The sequence below is a fragment of the Arvicanthis niloticus genome, chromosome 14 (genome assembly GCF_011762505.2).
Source record: "Arvicanthis niloticus isolate mArvNil1 chromosome 14, mArvNil1.pat.X, whole genome shotgun sequence".
Classification (NCBI taxonomy): domain Eukaryota; kingdom Metazoa; phylum Chordata; class Mammalia; order Rodentia; family Muridae; genus Arvicanthis; species Arvicanthis niloticus.
In genome coordinates this window covers 30,476,794-30,495,657 of record NC_047671.1, presented here as the reverse complement: position 1 = coordinate 30,495,657, position 18,864 = coordinate 30,476,794, and positions in this window count along the sequence as shown.

The following is an 18,864-nucleotide window of genomic DNA, read 5'->3' as shown; positions in this document are numbered from 1 at the left end:
TAAAACCCAATAAATTCACTTAGTGTTGTCTACATGTGCACGGATGTGAAGCCATCCAGTGGTGCAAGGAAAACTTGCCAGTAGTTATATTAAAAAAAAAAAAAGAGTAAGAATAAAGTAACCTAGCAACTATCCAATGCCAGTAGCTTCTCAGTAAGGGGTGTGGCCTTCAGACCCTCTGCCCCATCCATGGCAGGATTTTGACTGGCCTGATCTTAATATAGATCTTAAACAGGTACCCATGGCGCTGTGACCTCATGACTAGGATAGGCTCTTCAAGAGAAAATCCAAGGTGGAGAAAACTGCAGTGTCGAGGAAAACCAAAGGATGATGGGAATCCTGGGCAAGCAATGACTTTACCATCTACACTGGCCATTTGACATTTGACAGCCCTCCCCCCAACCTATCCTCTCTCACATTCTCTCACTTTCCTTCAATGTTCCCTGAGCCATGGTAGTGGACGGAGTAATATGGCATCTCACTTGGAGCTGAGCATTCAATCTCCTATTGTCAGTGCTTTTACTAAAATGTATCTCTCACTGACCACTGCCCATAACAAAATGAAGTTTCTGTGACCAAGGTTGAAAGCAGCCACATCTGTCAATGCTAGGAACTGGGTAGAGGTTGAAGTGTACATACCAGTATATTTTTTAAAATAGGGATTATAAATATTATTTGATTAAGTAAACAAATTAATATTTACACATATAAGACATAAAACATCTTCAGGAAAGCATTTTCGCTGTATACAGAAATAGAAATGACATATAAAATCTTTCTAGGGGAGACATGTGACTAGTAAGTACAGCTGTACCTGTCATTTCTGTCTGAGAAGAATGAGTTTTGTAAGAGTATTAATTCTTCCAAAATTATTTGCTCAAATAATACGCATCTGTAAATGTCAGCTGATATGGTTCGCAGATGACAAATGTGTTTCCTAAAAGTCGTGTGTTTTGAGTGTCATCCCAAGGGTGGCAGTGTCAAGAACTTCTGGGACCTTTAAGGAGAGGGGGCCTAGTGAAAGGTCACAGAGTAGTCCCTGCCTCCCAATCTTTGGTTTTCCATTTTCTGGCTGTTATTCCTCACCTTTGCCAAAGTTGGTGTCTTCGTGTTTGCTTTGTCAATCTTTAAAACCACAAGCTAAGTAAATCATTATGTATGTGTGTATATGATGTATATGTATGTATGTAAAGCTCTGGGTATTTTGGTGTAGTAACAGAAGGCAGGCTAGCACATCTGTGCAATTATCAAGTTCAATAGTGTTATGGATAGAATAAATGCAGTGCCTCTTTATTCTTGAATTACCCAGGAATCATTTGTTCTGTGTTGTATTCTAGTTTTGTCTCCTCTACAAGGGAATTTTCGCTGGGCCAGTGGTGGCTGAATATTGTCCTAAACTAAGCAGATCTTCCCTTTTGCCTGCCTCAGTGATTATTTCAGAAAAGGAGGTGGGGCCTGGTGCATAGGGTACATAATTTAGTGAGTGCCTCAGAGAAAGACATCATCCCTACACACGGACACTGGTGTAGTGCCCGATACCGAGTTGAGTTTCAAAAAGTTGACGAGCTGATTAAATAACAGTTGTGCTTCTAGTAAAGCTCTTCAAGAGAAAATCCAAGGTGGAGAAAACTGCAGTGTCGAGGAAAACCAAAGGATGATGGGAATCCTGGGCAAGCAATGACTTTACCATCTACACTGGCCATTTGACATTTGTGACCTTGCATGTGTCTTAAGCTTCTATAGATTTTGATCATGACGTATGCAGTGAATCCAGTCAAACATAGAAACAAAATTAGTTTGCTTTTCTTGAATAACACTGTCCTCAAACATAAAGAAATAGGACTTCAATGGCCCAACACACTCCCAGAAGGGCAGAGAAGAAGTGGACGTGCAGAAGGAGGTCGTTGTGTTCTAAATGAGGCAGTCCTGAGAAAATCTGGAACCCTCAAACCACTCAGAGACCTCGAAGAGGCAGAGCTGTGTTCCTGCAGATCTTCTAGATTAAGTATGAGGAGTTGGCGAATATTAAACATGTTGTGAGAATCAGAGAATGCAAGTTGGGGAGAGCATGCCATGTGAGATGGAGCGAAGCCCAGTTGCCAGGTCCCTCTTGAGGTCTGCTGCAGTCAGAAGGGGATGTTGAGAAGCTTCAATGGGTAAGGAATGAGGTGGAAGGAACGATCCTGTTCTAGTGCCACAGGAACAAAGTCAAGAGCATTGTGTGAGAAAGAGTGGGGAACATTGTTCCAAAGGCTTCTGTTGAGCAAGAGTCTGGGGAAAATGAACTATTTGGGGGCCCATAGGAATGAGAACTGTTTGTGATTAAATCTGGAGAAACCATCTTTAGAAATGGGTTTAAATGAAATAATTCTTAACAATATCCTGCTATACTCAATTATCATCAGGGAGGAAATGTCCCGCAACTGAGAGGAACGGATGCAGAGACCTACAGCCAAACTCTAGGTAGAGCCAGGGGAACCCCACAGAAGAGGGGAAGGAAAAATTATAGGAGTCAGAGGGGTGGAGGACACTGCCAGAACCTGTCCCACAGAGTGAATTAAGCAAGGCTCATAGGGGCTCACAGAGACCAAAGTGACAAACACAGACCTTGTATGGGTCTGACCTAGGTCCTCTGAATATATTTTGTGGTTGTACAGCTTGCTGTTCTTGTGGAAGTTGCAATGATGGGAGTTGGGAGTATTCTGACTCCTTTGTCTGCACTTGGACCCCCCTTTCCTCCTACTGGGTTGCCTCATTCAACCTTAATGTGAGGGGTTGTTCTCAGTCTCACCGTATCTTTTTAGACCATGAACAGCGGATATCCCTGGGAGGACTGCTCCTTTTGCGGGGGTTGGGGGTGCAGGGGGTGGAGGAGGAGTTGACCTGGGGAAGAGGGGAGAGGAAACTTCTATGGGGATGTAATGTATGATCAAAGAATGGAAGTAACAACAAAAGAATGGATAGGGGTCTATACTGCGGCAGCTTCAGGCATGGAAGACCCTATAGGCTCCAGCACCTTCCGTATCAGTTTCTTACGTGCGCAAAGAACAAGTTCGTCAGTGAGTAGCAAACAGCTTTCACGATACCAGAGAGATGCCCGTGGAAACACAGGTACTTGTTTGCTCCACTAGAAGAAAAATGAAATCTCTGGAGAAGGTTCAGGAGATGGTGCATGGTGGAACGAGAAGCCATGCCAAAGGAAAGGACCTGAGTATGATGTGTCGGTGGATCAGAACTGGGTGCCTACTAGGACATGTAAGAAACATTAGAAGGTAAACTTCTTGGGAGAAAGACAATCACTGCATGTTTTTCAGACCAGAATCTTCAAGTGACTTTGCCTTGAACAGCCCTTCGGAGGACAAAAGGAGTACTTTCGTCCCTGCTTCCAGGTTTGGTGAGGACAGTGTATCAAGACTGAGATACTAGGAAATCCAAGGTCATCACATTTTGTAGAAAGAGAGGAAAAAGAAGAGGCAGTGCCCTAGCAAGCTCGTACAAATCAGACTGGCATCCAGCCTCAAAGCACCCCTACTGATAGAAAACATAACACTTTAAAAAGTGAGAAGAGGCTGGCACAAGAAATGGAAGTTCAGTTCAGAGAATTTATCCAGGGAATTGCAGGTTATACTAGACATCAGAACCCCAGGCCAGAGTGCAAAGTTAAGTTCATTTCTATGTTTTTAAGTGCTCAGCTTTATCGGCTTCCTCTCCAACCCGCCCCCCCCCCCCCAAGGATCATCCTCACTGTGCGCCACCAGTGGGTCTTGGTTCTACAGCCTCAAGTATCAAAGAAAAATGGTGAAACCTTCATCCCCCTAATGCTTCAGTTCTGCCATTAGATATTTCTCTCTGGGACACTGAAACGGAGGTGGGAATATAACATTGAAGGATCAGGGATGAATCAAGAGTACAAGCCCATAGCTTCTAGTAGTGACAAGTCCTACCTTTTAAAAGTGGCCATTTTACACATGTGCTTCTTGAGTCTTGCTCTGTAATTTTCAACATAGCAATCTAACTTCCTTCCCATAGAATTTCCTTCTGATTGAGACAGTTATCATTTCTTTGGCTAACAACGGAGAATCCTCCTTTATTTTATAATTAGATCATATTCTAGGAAACGGACTTGAAGAAATCCGTAGAGAAATTTGGCCTAAGCAGAGATAAAAGCAGATAACTAGTTTCTACATTCCTGTTATTTTCTGCCTTTGAGGACAAGGCTTTAGAGTTATTAATTGGCTCTGTCTGTGACCATTACAAGAACCACGAGGAATTCAGAGCCTTTAACTAGTGAACTGATTCAAAAGGTCTCATATGTTGGGGGATGGTGAGAGGGAAGGGATATCTCTACCAAATCTACAAGTTGTAAGTCAGTGTCAAACAAAAGCTAAGGGAAGTTTATAAATTTCTTAACTTCAATCCTCTTAGAGGCACAGAGCCACCAATGCAAGGATCCAACTTGAAGTTTGATGACTAGAGTTGCTAATACATAATATAAATTCAACTCACCACTTAAACAGAGATTTTCAGAGTTAGATGACATGGAGCTAAAGAGATGGCTCAGCAGTTAAGAGTGTTCGCTGCTCTTCCAAAAGGCCCGAGTTTCGTATCAAGCTTCTATATCGGAACCATCTGTAACTCCAGCTCCAGGAAATACAACATCCTCTTCTGATCCCCATGGTAGGCCCTTGTGTACACATGTGTGTGCATACACACGCACACATAAGCATAAAAAGTTATGTGAACCACAGACAAAGAAGTGAATGTTCAGTTCAAAGGTGATATGTGCTGTTCACTTGGCTTGCTCTCCTTGCTAACAAAATCATATCTTCTCAATGTTATTCACTGCTAAACAGTTCAGATACCCAGACTTCCTTAGTAGACTATAGATGAAACAGTTGAGACTGTTGGGATGTGGCAGGTTGATCTACATTTATCAGATGTGTCCCATCCATCTCACACCAGATCTCTAGAAAGATCCCAGAAAGCATTAACGTTACCTATGACTTGTATCATACGAGTAGTAGGGTGTGGGGGTGGAAGGGGTAGTATCACTTAAAGAAGGCAAACACAGCAACATGGGAATGATTGCATCCTTTCTGGTAGGTCTTGTGTTTTTAAAAAAAGATGATTTGCTTAAATTAAGAGCAATTACATCATGGGTTTTATAATATATCTAAATGAAAAATCAAAAATAACACTAAGAAATGGTCATGGTGGCCCAAAGTCTATAATCCCAGAATTTGGCAGCAGGTAGGGGGTGGCTGAAGCAGAAGAATTATTGTGAGTTATGGACTAGCCTGAGCTACAGAGCAAGATCCTGTCTCAAAAATAGTAGGTGGGGGAGTCTTTTATTTATTTATTTTTGAAAACAAAGAGCCTGTTTCCTGTTGGATTGCTGGAGTTCTTTGAAGTCTCACAGGGACAAGGCAAAGCAGCAGAGACAGATGCTGTGCAGATGGTAGCTTGCTATCACAGCAGTATCACTCAGCTGAGGGACTGTATGCCTTTATAGCATCCAGAAGCCGTTTACTCATTCTGGAGAGGAAGGAAAAATGTTATCCATTGCTTTCTTGCTGCAAACACAGCCCTAAAACATGGTCTAGGAAAATAGATAGGGCTACATTCTTGCTGTATGTAAGACACTCAGGACCCATGGCAAATTGCAATCTGCAGCACACTGATTCTTATAGTTGGATTTGTTGTGTCCCTCCATAATTCATGTTGAAACAATCTCCAGTAGGTCTGTTTTGAGAGGAGGGACGTTTAGGGGATGATTGGATGGCGAAGGCTCCACCCTCATGAATGGAGTTACTCTTAACAGAGGCTTCAGAAAGCTCATGGCCCTTTGGGTTCTTGTGCCAGGTGGAAGCATGTGGCTCTCGTCTTTTCTGCTGTGGGAAGATTCTGTAAAAAATGCTGTCTATGCAGTTCTTCCCATCATCCTGACTCTTGATCACGGACATCCCAAGAGTCTAGATCGTCATAGTCACAGTATTATCATCTTCTTTCAAACTTCTGAATGTACTTACCTAGAGATAAATTTCCCCCCTTTTTTTTTCGATAAAAATAGATCTAAAATAAATATTATATATTTTAAAATATAAAATATTCTACACTATTTTAGGCTAATACTTTCTAATTCTTCCACACATGAGACTCTTTCATGTTTGTTTATGCTTATTTGTAGAGTCTCAGGTGTATGCTTACAATACAGAGTTTATTGATGGGAGGAAGACTTACCTATCATTTTGGACCTAGGGCTCAGTGTGAACAAAATGACAATTCATTATTTTCTTTCACATGGTTTCTGATATTATGTGGCTCTTGATATTCTTCTTTCTCTCTCTTCCATTCATTGTGTTTAGTGGCTTACTGGTGTAATAAAATTTAATATTAACATTAACAAAACAAAACAAAGATGAAGTATGCAAGCCCTTGGAAGTCAAACAAACCAGCACCGTGAGGGATTTCCCAGAGGAGCCGCGTGAGGAGGAGGCACAGGTCAGAGCTGAGTCGTGAGCAGCCTGAGGAATGAGGCTGGTGTGATCTGTCTTAAATATATTTACACATTTATGAAATGTAAGCTTGGATCACGTAGTGTCCATAAATTAAACAGCCAACGAGATTCCAAGATGAAGTCATTTTATTACATAGGAAAGTTTAATTTATCAACTTCAAGAACCCAGAACACTTACACCGTCTTTTGAGCTTTCTGAATCCGTTTGCTTGTTTTGGTGTTTGGCCCAATGAAAGATATCTCAGGAGATCATATTTTATAAGTGAATGCAAACATATGAAGCAACTCGATGGTCTGGAGTTTATATTTAAACAAGTTGGTGTTATTCTGGTTTAATTCTGTCCCCCATAATGCAGACAAGTTATATTTTTATTAAAGAAAACAGACAAAAGCCTGTCTCAGAAGTGCCGAAACTGCAAGTGGGGAGTCACTTGAATCTATAGAATCAGCGCACTTAATTCCACACAGATGTCTCGGTGCATTCCTGTAAATTTTCAGACTGAAAAGGAAATGTTAGTTACACCCTTCTCCTAACAGCCTAGGCGAAAATATTTCACATATTCCTACGTATGTTTTGCTAACCACAAAAAGAGGCAAAAATGAAGTAATCGTCACTTCTAGATTAGTCTTTTACTATTAGTAAAAACCAACACGTGCACTTAATAGGCAGCACATCACCTCTTTCCAGTGTCCGTCTCCACACTTCAAAGCATAAAAACGCAATTCGTGTTTTCAAATGGCAATTGGGAATACAATGTGTTGACAAAATTTATATTTATTTCTAGCGTGCTGCATAGTGTGGTCACCATGTGTTTGTGCTTACTTTTAAGTACAAGGGGATGGATGTAATTGTTCTTTATAAACACAGAGAAGGGTAAAGACATCATCTGAAGGACTTACATAATGGCTAGCATTGGATGGTGTGGATCATGTTTAGTGTCTCTGTATTCTCCAGACCATCTTTGGATAAATCACTAGGTCAGCAGCTCTTGTTGGATACTGAAGAAACCATAGTCATTTCTTAGCAGAATTGAACATATAGCATGAAAGCCAATCTTTCCCTTCTCCAATCTAAGTCCCAAGAAGGCCCAACCCTACTTAGCTTCCTAGATTGGATGTGTTCAGAGTGGTACAGCTATGAATCTTTCTCTTTTAACATCCTTCTGACATATTATAACTTCACTCTTAAGTCTTTCTTAATGGATAACTGTTATTAGATATATGACTATGGTCTAGGTTATTAAAAAAATACTCATCTTCCTAGATTCAATCTGTGCCTTGATTTTCTGATTAAAAAAAAGTCTAGGTTCAGGAAAGCTAAAGAGTTAACTAGAAGTCACTTGGCTAGGAAGTGTAAACAATAGATTTATTTCTGATGACTTACGTGCCAGTAATATTTCAGTGATTAGGTTGTACGATTTCCCTAATATTCACTTATTAATCAGCTAGCATCTAAAGGCAATTGAAACATGGCATTTCTTGCTAAGAAGAAAAAGCATCAAGGTAACTTGGACCTAGAGTACCAAGAAATGCTTTTCAAGGCACTGAGTGATGGGCGTGATGTGATGACTGTGTGCTGTGAAACATTTTCAGGAAAATGTAGCATGCAAGTGTTCAAAGACAAGCAGCAAGCTTACAAGGCCCAGTTTAGGATGTTCACAGTGGTCTGTGTTAGATACTGGCATGTAAGATAATGGCCCCGGAGCTCGGAAAGATGCATATTTCTGTTGTGGATCTTCTATAGGAGCTTCTCGAAAGGAAGGACAGATTTGTTGAGCACATGTGTTTAGACTGGAGAAACACAAGCAGTAAACTTTCTTACAAGGTGCTGAGAACATAGCTTCAGAAGTTGAGATCAGTTAGAGCTAGTGAGTATGGGGTTGATTTGTGGCTTGTAAAACCCATCCAGATGTGACCTGCCAACAGAAGTCAAAGTTATTACTAGCCCCCCGGCTGACTCTGAAGGCCCTAGGAGTATGAATCAACATCTTATTTGGGAACTTCTTGCAGAAAAAGATGCTAGACAAGACTTGGAATTTCTAGCACCTTGCCCCCAACCTGGGGACTTTGGCAGCTACCACACACCCTTGACTTGATATCACTGTGCCCTTGGTGTTCTTAAAGAAGAACTTCTTGCAGAAAAAGATGCTAGACAAGACTTGGAATTTCTAGCACCTTGCCCCCAACCTGGGGACTTTGGCAGCTACCACACACCCTTGACTTGATATCACTGTGCCCTTGGTGTTCTTAAAGAAGATACACACAGAGAAAACAGTGTGACTAAGACACATGTGCAATCAAACTGAGACTTCTTATGCACCTTGAAGGGTTGAAATGCCCTATCATTTCCTGTTGCATGGTCAAGAAGTTAGAGTGACTACACAATTCATTTCATGACAGGATGCTGTGGTCTGTTTACATCTGCCATCATTCTACATTAGCAGGAGTCAGGAATTTGAAGGCAAGGTGCTTCTTGTTGCTGTGTATAGGGAGAAGCTGGAAGTACAGAAGGTAGGCTTTTGCTAAAAGGTCATGGAGAAGGCTGACATGAAGAAGAAGAATCTGATGCCAAACTCTGCCTCTTCTTCTAGATCACTGTTTCTCAACCAGTGGGTCATGACCTCTTTGAGGATCTAACTTCTCTTTCACAGGATCACATATCAGAAATCTTGCATATTATATACTTATATTATGATTCATAACAGTAGCAAAATTACAGTTATAAAGTAGCAATAAAAGCAATTGTACGGTTGGGGGTGTCACCACAATGAATTAAGGGATCATGACATTAGGAATGTTGAGAATCACTGTTGTAAATGCTGTCATCTTCTTGTTGACAGCAGATATATTTATCCAAACTTCTCATCTCTAAGGGCTGACAGGATTGAGCTGTTCACAGTCATATATGCTATATGGCCAAGATCAGGAGGATTGCTAAGCAAGTGGGTCAATAGGGAAGACCTTCGGTGTCATGAGAAAATATTGTAGTTTCCATAAAAAGAAACAAACTATTGAATCATCCAGAATGATGTTTGAGGGGGAAAGAATGGTAATGGTTCATCCTTAAGTTGGTGACTAGCTCTGATTCAGCTAAGTCTTCTAACTGGGCTTTTGGCAAGAAAGTTAGAGCCAGCATGTAGAGAAAGGCACACGTGGAAGGAACCAGAAAGAATGAAAGATATGGAGAAGGGGCAGCAGAGCTTTGGGAAACATTGCACCAGCCAGAGGTTCTGGCTAGAAACAGCTGGCACACTGACAGTAGAGTAATTTTATGAGTTCAAGAACAGGAGGACTTGGTCCTGAGAAGATGACTCAGTCATCTTGCTTTCCATATCATGCAGACCTGTGCTCAGACCCATAATGCTCATATATAAACCAGGGACGTTGACACATCTGTAACTTCAGTGCTGGGAGGACAGAATCCATGGATGACAGCCAGATCCCTCTTCGTTGGTTGCTATATAGCCAGTTTAGATGAATCAATGGATTCCAGATTCGGTGAGAAAAAAGTCTTTCTCAAATAATAATGTAGAAAGAGACTAAGACACTTGATGTCAACCTCTGGCATGTGCACAATACAAACTCATATACGTACCTACAACATACACAGCACACATGCACAAAAGAAAACTATTATTAATTGTGGTATAGGTTGCATATAATGAAATTATATGGGATCAGGCAGACATCCTACTTTAGGAAGAAAAACAACCATTGTCCCATTTCTAAATCTTGAGAAAAGCCTGGTTTTTAAAAGCCAAAAAGACTTTGATGGAGGGATTGTTCTTTCAAAATGTAAACACCTCTCTACTGGAATAAAGACATCCAAGAACCACCGTGAATTGCAGGGACCAAGGGAAGTCGGCCTCTGACCCTGCTGTATTCTCCTACTGACATTGACTATGTGTCAAACAAATCATTGAGGTGGTTAATATGGGCCAACCTGCAGAGACTCAGGTTGAGTGGTGGGCAGAATAAAGGTGGATATTCACGAGGGAAATAGAAGGTGGATGTCTGAAGTGCTTTGAAGCTCTGATGCTTGAAGATGTTTAGAAAACTTAGCTATATAATAAAAATGTAAGCTAATATTCTATATCCTCAAAAACATGTCAGTGGTACATCTCCAGTGAGTATCAGTGTTCCTTAAACATGTGTGTGTGTGTGTGTGTGTGTGTGTGTGTGTGTGTGTGTGCATTTGCATGTGCATGTGATGTTTGATGAAGTGTTTATGAACTTAAGGTTAAGGCATGTGCCATAGGATGTTTAGTCAATAGAAATCAATTAAATTTAATTACCTATATTTAGAAAGTATTAGTTGGGCAATAGTGTTTTATTTAATTAAAAAAAAATGGAGGCAGTGAGATGGCTCAGCAGGTGAGAAAGACTATTCTGTGCAAACTTGGTAACCTCAGTTCTATGCACAAAACCCACTAAAATCTGATTTGCCATGGTATGCACATGTGTTCATGCCTGTGCAAGCAAGCATGCATGCGAGTCACACACATGAACATGAATACGAAACACGTATCCTGATACCCATATATTTAAAAGTTTAAAGAAAACCAGTCTCCATTTTGCTTTATTCTTGGGGCTTAATATAATAAAAACTCTCAAAGTTACTTTTTAATCACTAGGAAAATGAAGACAAAGTATTGGGTTCAACAGAGGTTTGTTTGTTAAAGTGAACCTAACTTATCAGTGACTACCTAGGCTAAAAGCAGTACCTACTTCTTTAACAAGAAGGCAAGGGGAGCACACACCTCTGTGGAAGTAGTTTTCACAGTCTCTGTGTCCTTCAAATCCACATAGCAGTTGAGCAGTCATTAAAACCTGTCATAGTCACTATAACTCTGTCCAAAAGCAGGCAGGAGAGGTCTTTCCTTTTATACCTACAGAGGTCCAAGAAAATGAGTCTTACTACTAGGAACTCAGTCTGTCTCATCCCCCCTACACCGATGAAAATCCAAGCCATTTATCATCCATCATCCCATTGATAAACAGGGCCCTTGAAATCTCACTATACCTGTGAAAAGGATAGAACTCCTTCATTACACACAAGAGTGGGATATAGAGGGAAGTTTTCATGATGATTTTGTTACAGAATATCATTTTACTGCCATGTATAAAAGTATGATCAATTGAACAATTCAGACTATACTTCACTGGGGAGGTAGTTGGTCTTTATTTGTTACTATATCATACCAGGTGACATCACTTTTTTTTTAATTAATGGTCTCATGCAGGCCACTCTGACCTTGCACTTCTGATCTCCCTCCCTCCGCTTCTGAGTGCTGGGATTATAGGCAAGAATCACCATACTTAGCTTTGAAGTTATGTTTTATTAATAGCAAGTGATGGTCTGTGAACTGTAGCAAGGCTTTGAATATACTTTGGCAAGAGTTTCTCACTCTTTCTGTGTGTTTTTTTTCCCTCATCATCTCTTTTTCATCATCTACATTTGTCTCTGTATTTCTGCCAATTTGTTTGATGCTGTGTTTGAGACTGACCTACACACTTATGAATCAATTCTCCTGTTGTCTTCATGTCAAATGCTTTATGAAGCAATAAATCAACCTATGGAACACATGATATAATCCACAAACATCTTAACTTTTTTCCATGATAATCATAAAGATTCCATATATCACTGCCTAAGGACTATTTTTTCATGTGTGCTTAGAGTATATTCTTTTTGGGATTGACTTTCCAGCTGACATTAGTAACTATATTTTTGTAAACTTATTCATTCTTTGTGATTGCTTTATTGAGTTTTGGTGTTCAATTTAATCCCCTCTATAGGGGAGTTACATTATTCATGTTAGATCAAAAGCTAAGTCAAAGTTTTGTTTGCATAACTATCTTTTGATTTCATTAAGCTGTCTCTTGTGACAAACCTTATTGGAATTACCTGTAAGTGATCTTGTTCCCCTGCCCAAATTATGTTATATTTTTATTTGAAACAATGTCTTCTTTGACAGCAAAAAGTCATTAGCTCCTTCTGACGGTGAGATTCAGTGTTGGGTTTCTCCCTTCTTACATATAATGCTATTTTATCCACATAAAATATCAAATAGTTATGCTGATCTACATCACAAGTAGCTGAACCTCAAAGTAGCTAATTTAATTTTTAAAGTCTATGGAATCTGAAAATTCAGAGCAAACAGGAAAGACCACAAAAAGCCAAAGAAATTTTAATCAAAACATGGCTGGATATATCATATTATCTGACCCCAAAGTATACCACAGAGCCATAATGAAAAAGCCAATATGGTGCTGGTACAAAACAAAGTTAAGAGTCTAGTTCTACTTCTGTAACTGTGATAAAATAGCATGGCAAAAGGCAACTTTGGGAACAAAGTGTCTACTTAGCTTACAATTCTAAGCTACAGTCCATCAAATCAAGAACATCCAGGTAGATCTCAAGCATCTAATTCATCACTTCTACTGTCAAGAACAAAGAGAAACTAAACAGAACTTTACTTGCCTTACTTGCCTTCTCCTCTTATACTGCATTGTTTAAGTAGTGGCAGCCATAATAGGCTGGGTGTAGGTATAAATATTTTTGCAGCTTATTTTAATAAATGTTCAACCTCTCCTCTTGCCCACCACCTACCAGAGGTAATGGAAGAGAAAAATTATTAGGATGTGGGGGGAAGTGGACCTGTTTAGCAATAGTTTTTTGGGGGGCGAGCTCAATCTTCGTTAGCAGTTTAGTCCCATAGCAAACACCAAAAACGAAACCAGTCTTTTCAGCAGGCAGATACCATGCATAAACCAGCAGCTGTAGTTCAATCCTCAATAAAACCACAAGGCTGGACAATAGCAAGAAGTCACAGGAACTTCACAAGAAGTTCTTTGGCTAGTTTCTCTCAATGTCTGCGTTGCCACAAGTGGAGCTCAACCACACTATGTAAGGCAATCCAAAGCATGTGTGTCTTTAGCGAAGAGTAGCAAGGCGGAGCAAACTGAACCAACGTTCAATGCTCGTCTCCCACTGTCTGTGGAGTCATATTTACACTCCATCACAAGTCCTAGCATGTGTCTGCTGCAGCAAAACATCCTTTCACTTGTGAGCCTCAGCAAAACTTCATTTGACATAATTGGCTTTTCAGACAAACTTAGAAGTTTCCCCTTCAGCTTGGTCTTCTCATATCAAACAATTAAGGTAATCTTTCTAGACATGTCCACAGGCCAATCTAATCTAGAGAATTTCTCACGAGACTCTCTTTGTAAGTGATTTTAGGTTCTGTCAGGTTGCCACTTAAAACTCACCAGCACAGCATTGAAAGCATACACGGGAAAGTAGCTTATTCAATAAGTGGTGCTGGAAGGGCTGGATAGTTACCTGCGCCCCCCCCCCCAAAAAAAAAAAAAAACAGATCCTGCCTTCCACCTTCCTCAAAAAACAATGTAAAGTCCATTAACGTTTTTTTAAAAACCTGAAATTCTGAAATTGCTATTAGAAAATGCAATGCAAGCATTCCAGAATATAGATACGGACAAGACTTTTCTAAATAGAACTCCAACAGTACAACAAGTAACTCCACGAATTGAAAAATGAGATTACATGAAATTAAAATGTTTCTGCACAGCAAAATAAATTATTACATTAGTAGAGTAAACAAAGAGCACAGAGTAAGAGAAAAATCCTTGCCAGCTCCCTCAGATAAGGACGAAAAAACTTCAACAATGAGATAATTGCACAAACAAATAGATGGGCCAGTCATCTAAACAGGCAGTGCTCCAAAGAAGAAATACAAATGCCCGGTAAATACCTTTAAATTTGTTTAAAGGCATTAACCATCAGGAAAAGGCAAATCAAAAAATACTTTGAAATTCCAACTCGCCTCAGTCAGAATGCTAGAGTGGAGATGGGAAAAGATTCCATTTATTCATGCTGAGGTGAATATGCCCAGGACAGCACATTTGGGAGCCAGTATGGAGGTTTCTCAAAAAATAAAAACTAGAACTAACATATAACCTAGCTATGCCATTCTAGAGTCTAAGGGATTTTCTATTTGATCACAGAGACATCTTGTATATTCATGTTAATTTCTACTCTGTTTCCAATGGTATGAAATGTACCTAGATGCCTGAATAATGAAATTTGTGGTAAATATACACAATGAAATTTTATACAGATGGGAAGAAAACTGAAACTGTGAAATGTGCAGGAAAGTGAACGGAACCAGAAAAATATTGGATTGAATGAGGCAATCCAAGACTAGAAAGACAGATAACTATATATTCTCTCTTGAAGCAGAAACTTAAGGGTTCTATGGAAAGTCGGTTGTGTCAGATGGCATTTTGCTGGGCAAACATGTGAAGGAATGTTTTCCTGAAGTGTACACAAGTAAAAGGATGTTTTGCTAAAGCAAACATGTGAAGGAACATTTTGCTGAAGTGGACACAGGGGAAAGGTTAAGGCAGACTCCTGAAGAATGTTTCACTGAAACAGATAGAGGTGAAAGGATGCTTTGTTAAAGCAAGCACATGAAAGGACACAGGATGAGGGATTCCTTGCTAACCACACACACACACATATGTTTTCGTCTTCCTTACACTGTGTATTTGAGCCCCTTTTTTCCTGGACTCCTTAGAGAGAAACACACCAAAAAAAAAAAAAAAAAAAGAAAAGAAAAGAAAAGAAAAAACCTTCCAGTTATATGTGGAGGCTTCTTGCTGTTTCAGGACACACAGGCTGATTGGCAGAATGACATTAGCTGAGACAGAAGCATGTGCTGAAGCAAGACACATGGCAAACCTGTGGAGGACATGCGATGCTTGGAGAGACTATAAAAAGGACTCAACGGGCAGTGATAAGAGCTTGCTTGGCATGCTTGTATAGCTAAATTCTTCTTGGTCTCCCTTTCATGCTAATCTTCATTTTGCTGCTGTTGCTGACCTGTGAACTGAACTGCAGATTTCCTGACAATGCAGATGGGATCTGCTCAAAGAACCATTTTTAAACAAGTCCACTTCCCCCGTATCCTTTCTTTCCCACTACCTCTGGTGGGTAATGGGCTAGAAGGGAGGTTAAAGCATTAAAAGAACCATCATTAAAAGGAGATTTTGAAAAAAAATTAAAGTTACTCTCTCTCACGTGACTCAGAGCTCCTATTTTTTGTATGTATATTTATGTGGGACTGAGTTGGATAAAGACCAGAAATCTATAAAGAGAAGCAGGAGAAGAGAGGGAAAGAAGAGGCTTTAAGGGAGGAAGGGAGTAGAAACAGGGTTTACATAAATATGGAAATGGAAAGGGAGACAGTGGAGGTGTGAGGGGACAGGGAGGTGGGGAAAGGAATGTGGAGGAATCTAGAAAATATAGGAAAATGCCATAAATCGATCTGTTGCTTTATATGCTAACTAAAACAAAGAAGCAATTGGAAGTTGACATAGGACCTTTCAGTTCTGACCTATAAAGCCTTGGAAGCTGTCACTCCATCCTTACATGAAGAAAACTTCTTTATAAATTGAAAATTGGAGTTTCCTTGGACCCCACCCCCACCCCCAGAGAATTGCGGTTTCAGAGAAAATTGTCATTGTGAAATCAAGCCGAATACAAAGGGTCACAGTTGAGATGAGCATCCCCAGAGCAGAAGTCACTGGGGCCATAAATCGATTACGACACTGCAGAGGTTCACTTGAGCAGATGATGATGGCTCAGCGTGGACCAGTTCAAGAACAGTAACTTTCTGGGATTCGATCCTTAGGCATTCCCATATTGTTGCAAAATCTTTGTCTGGCAACTCTGGTTCTCATGATGAGGAGTTGAGAATTCTTTTCATGCTTGTGGCTGAAGCATAACCATATTGAAAAATTAGCATTCCATAGATCCCTGTCCAGGGAAACCAGCTTCAGTGGGGCCTTATCTGACCTGTGTAAGACAGTCAGTCAAGTCCACAGCTCAAGCCATAGGCCAGATCAAAATGTAAGAATCAGTCTTGGGACTACAGAATACTTTCCCTTCCACACCTTGCAGCCACAGTATCAGGGCTTGATAGAGTCAAAATATATGATGTAAAAGCTGATAGAGTTACAAGAAAAATAGACAAATCTGCTAATATAGTTGGATATGTCAACACTTCTTTTCTTTCCAGGATGCTGAACATCCATGAGGATATAGATGAACATAACAGTACCATTAATCAACTGTATCTAATCGGCAATTGTAGAATACATCATTCAGGAGCAGAAAGTTTCCTCTTTTTTCCTCCTTAAACTTGGAACATTCAACTTGGAACAGTCAGCAATGGAGACAATATTCTGGGTCAGAAGCCATTACTTCAGAAATTTAGATAATAGATATCATGGAAAGTTAATTAACATCACAATGGAGTTAAAACAGAAATTTATAACTGAAAGTTGAAAAATGTTAGGCTACTAGGAAATTAGATGACATAATTCTAAATAACATGTGCAGCAGAAGTAAATATTTTGAAATAAATACAAATGAAAAAGCAGAACTTGAAACTTGAGAATCACTGTGGGGGTGGTCTATTATTGAAGGAAGTTGATCATATTGAATGCATATTGGCAAAAAGGGAAATAAAATCAATAACTTATTATTTTATCTTCAGAAGCTATCTCTGTTTTCTATTATGCCATTTGTTATCTTTGAAAAAGAACTGACACTGCTTGATATACAATATGGGCCTGAAACTTGTAGTCTCAAAACTAATGATGTGCTCAGACAAATAAATAACTTTCAAATAAACTCATATCCACTGATGGCACTTCTTAAAAGATACAGGAGTCTGTGATGGCTAGCTCTTAGGTCAATTTACGACTGGTTAGAGTCATTTGGGAAGAGAGAACCTGAATGTGTTCAGGCTTACAGCTCAAGAGGAGGTGACACTGGGCAGGTGGTCCTAGAAGATGCCCAGCAAGCAATAAGGAGCCAGCCAGTAAGCAGTGCATCCCTATGTCTTCTACATCAGTTCTTTCTTGTAGGATTCTGTGCATGTCTATGTCTTCTGCATCAGTTCTCTCTTGTAGGATTCTGTGCATGTCTATGTCTTCTGCATCAGTTCTCTCTTGTAGGATTCTGTGCATGTCTATGTCTTCTGCATCAGTTCTCTCTTGTAGGATTCTGTGCATCTCTATGTCTTCTGCATCAGTTCTCTCTTGTAGGATTCTGTGCATCCCTATGTCTTCTGCATCAGTTCTTTCTTGTAGGATTCTGTGCATGTCTATGTCTTCTGCATCAGTTTTCTCTTGTAGGATTCTGTGCATCTCTATGTCTTCTGCATCAGTTCTCTCTTGTAGGATTCTGTGCATCTCTATGTCTTCTGCATCAGTTCTCTCTTGTAGGATTCTGTGCATCTCTATGTCTTCTGCATCAGTTCTCTCTTGTAGGATTCTGTGCATCTCTATGTCTTCTGCATCAGTTCTCTCTTGTAGGATTCTGTGCATCTCTATGTCTTCTGCATCAGTTCTCTCTTGTAGGATTCTGTGCATCTCTATGTCTTCTGCATCAGTTCTCTCTTGTAGGATTCTGTGCATCTCTATGTCTTCTGCATCAGTTCTCTCTTGTAGGATTCTGTGCATCCCTATGTCTTCTGCATCAGTTCTCTCTTGTAGGATTCTGTGCATGTCTATGTCTTCTGCATCAGTTCTCTCTTGTAGGATTCTGTGCATGTCTATGTCTTCTGCATCAGTTCTTTCTTGTAGGATTCTGTGCATCTCTATGTCTTCTGCATCAGTTCTTTCTTGTAGGATTCTGTGCATCTCTATGTCTTCTGCATCAGTTCTCTCTTGTAGGATTCTGTGCATCTCTATGTCTTCTGCATCAGTTCTCTCTTGTAGGATTCTGTGCATGTCTATGTCTTCTGCATCAGTTCTCTCTTGTAGGATTCTGTGCATCTCTATGTCTTCTGCATCAGTTCTTTCTTGTAGGATTCTGTGCATCTCTATGTCTTCTGCATCAGTTCTTTCTTGTAGGATTCTGTGCATCTCTATGTCTTCTGCATCAGTTCTTTCTTGTAGGATTCTGTGCATGTCTATGTCTTCTGCATCAGTTCTTTCTTGTAGGATTCTGTGCATCTCTATGTCTTCTGCATCAGTTCTTTCTTGTAGGATTCTGTGCATCTCTATGTCTTCTACATCAGTTCTCTCTTATAGGAGTCTGTGCAGAGTTCCTGCCTTGGCTTCTCTGATAATGGACTTTCAGGTGTACACTGAAACATGAAATAGTTATTTCTTAATTGAGATGATTTGCATTGATTTTAGCCTTTTTTTGAGTGGGTGTGGAACATTTTTATTATTAATGACTAATGTGGGATTGCCCAAACCTTTGGGATTTTCTGGTACTATGGAAGCTAGACCACAGGAAGGAGGTTTTC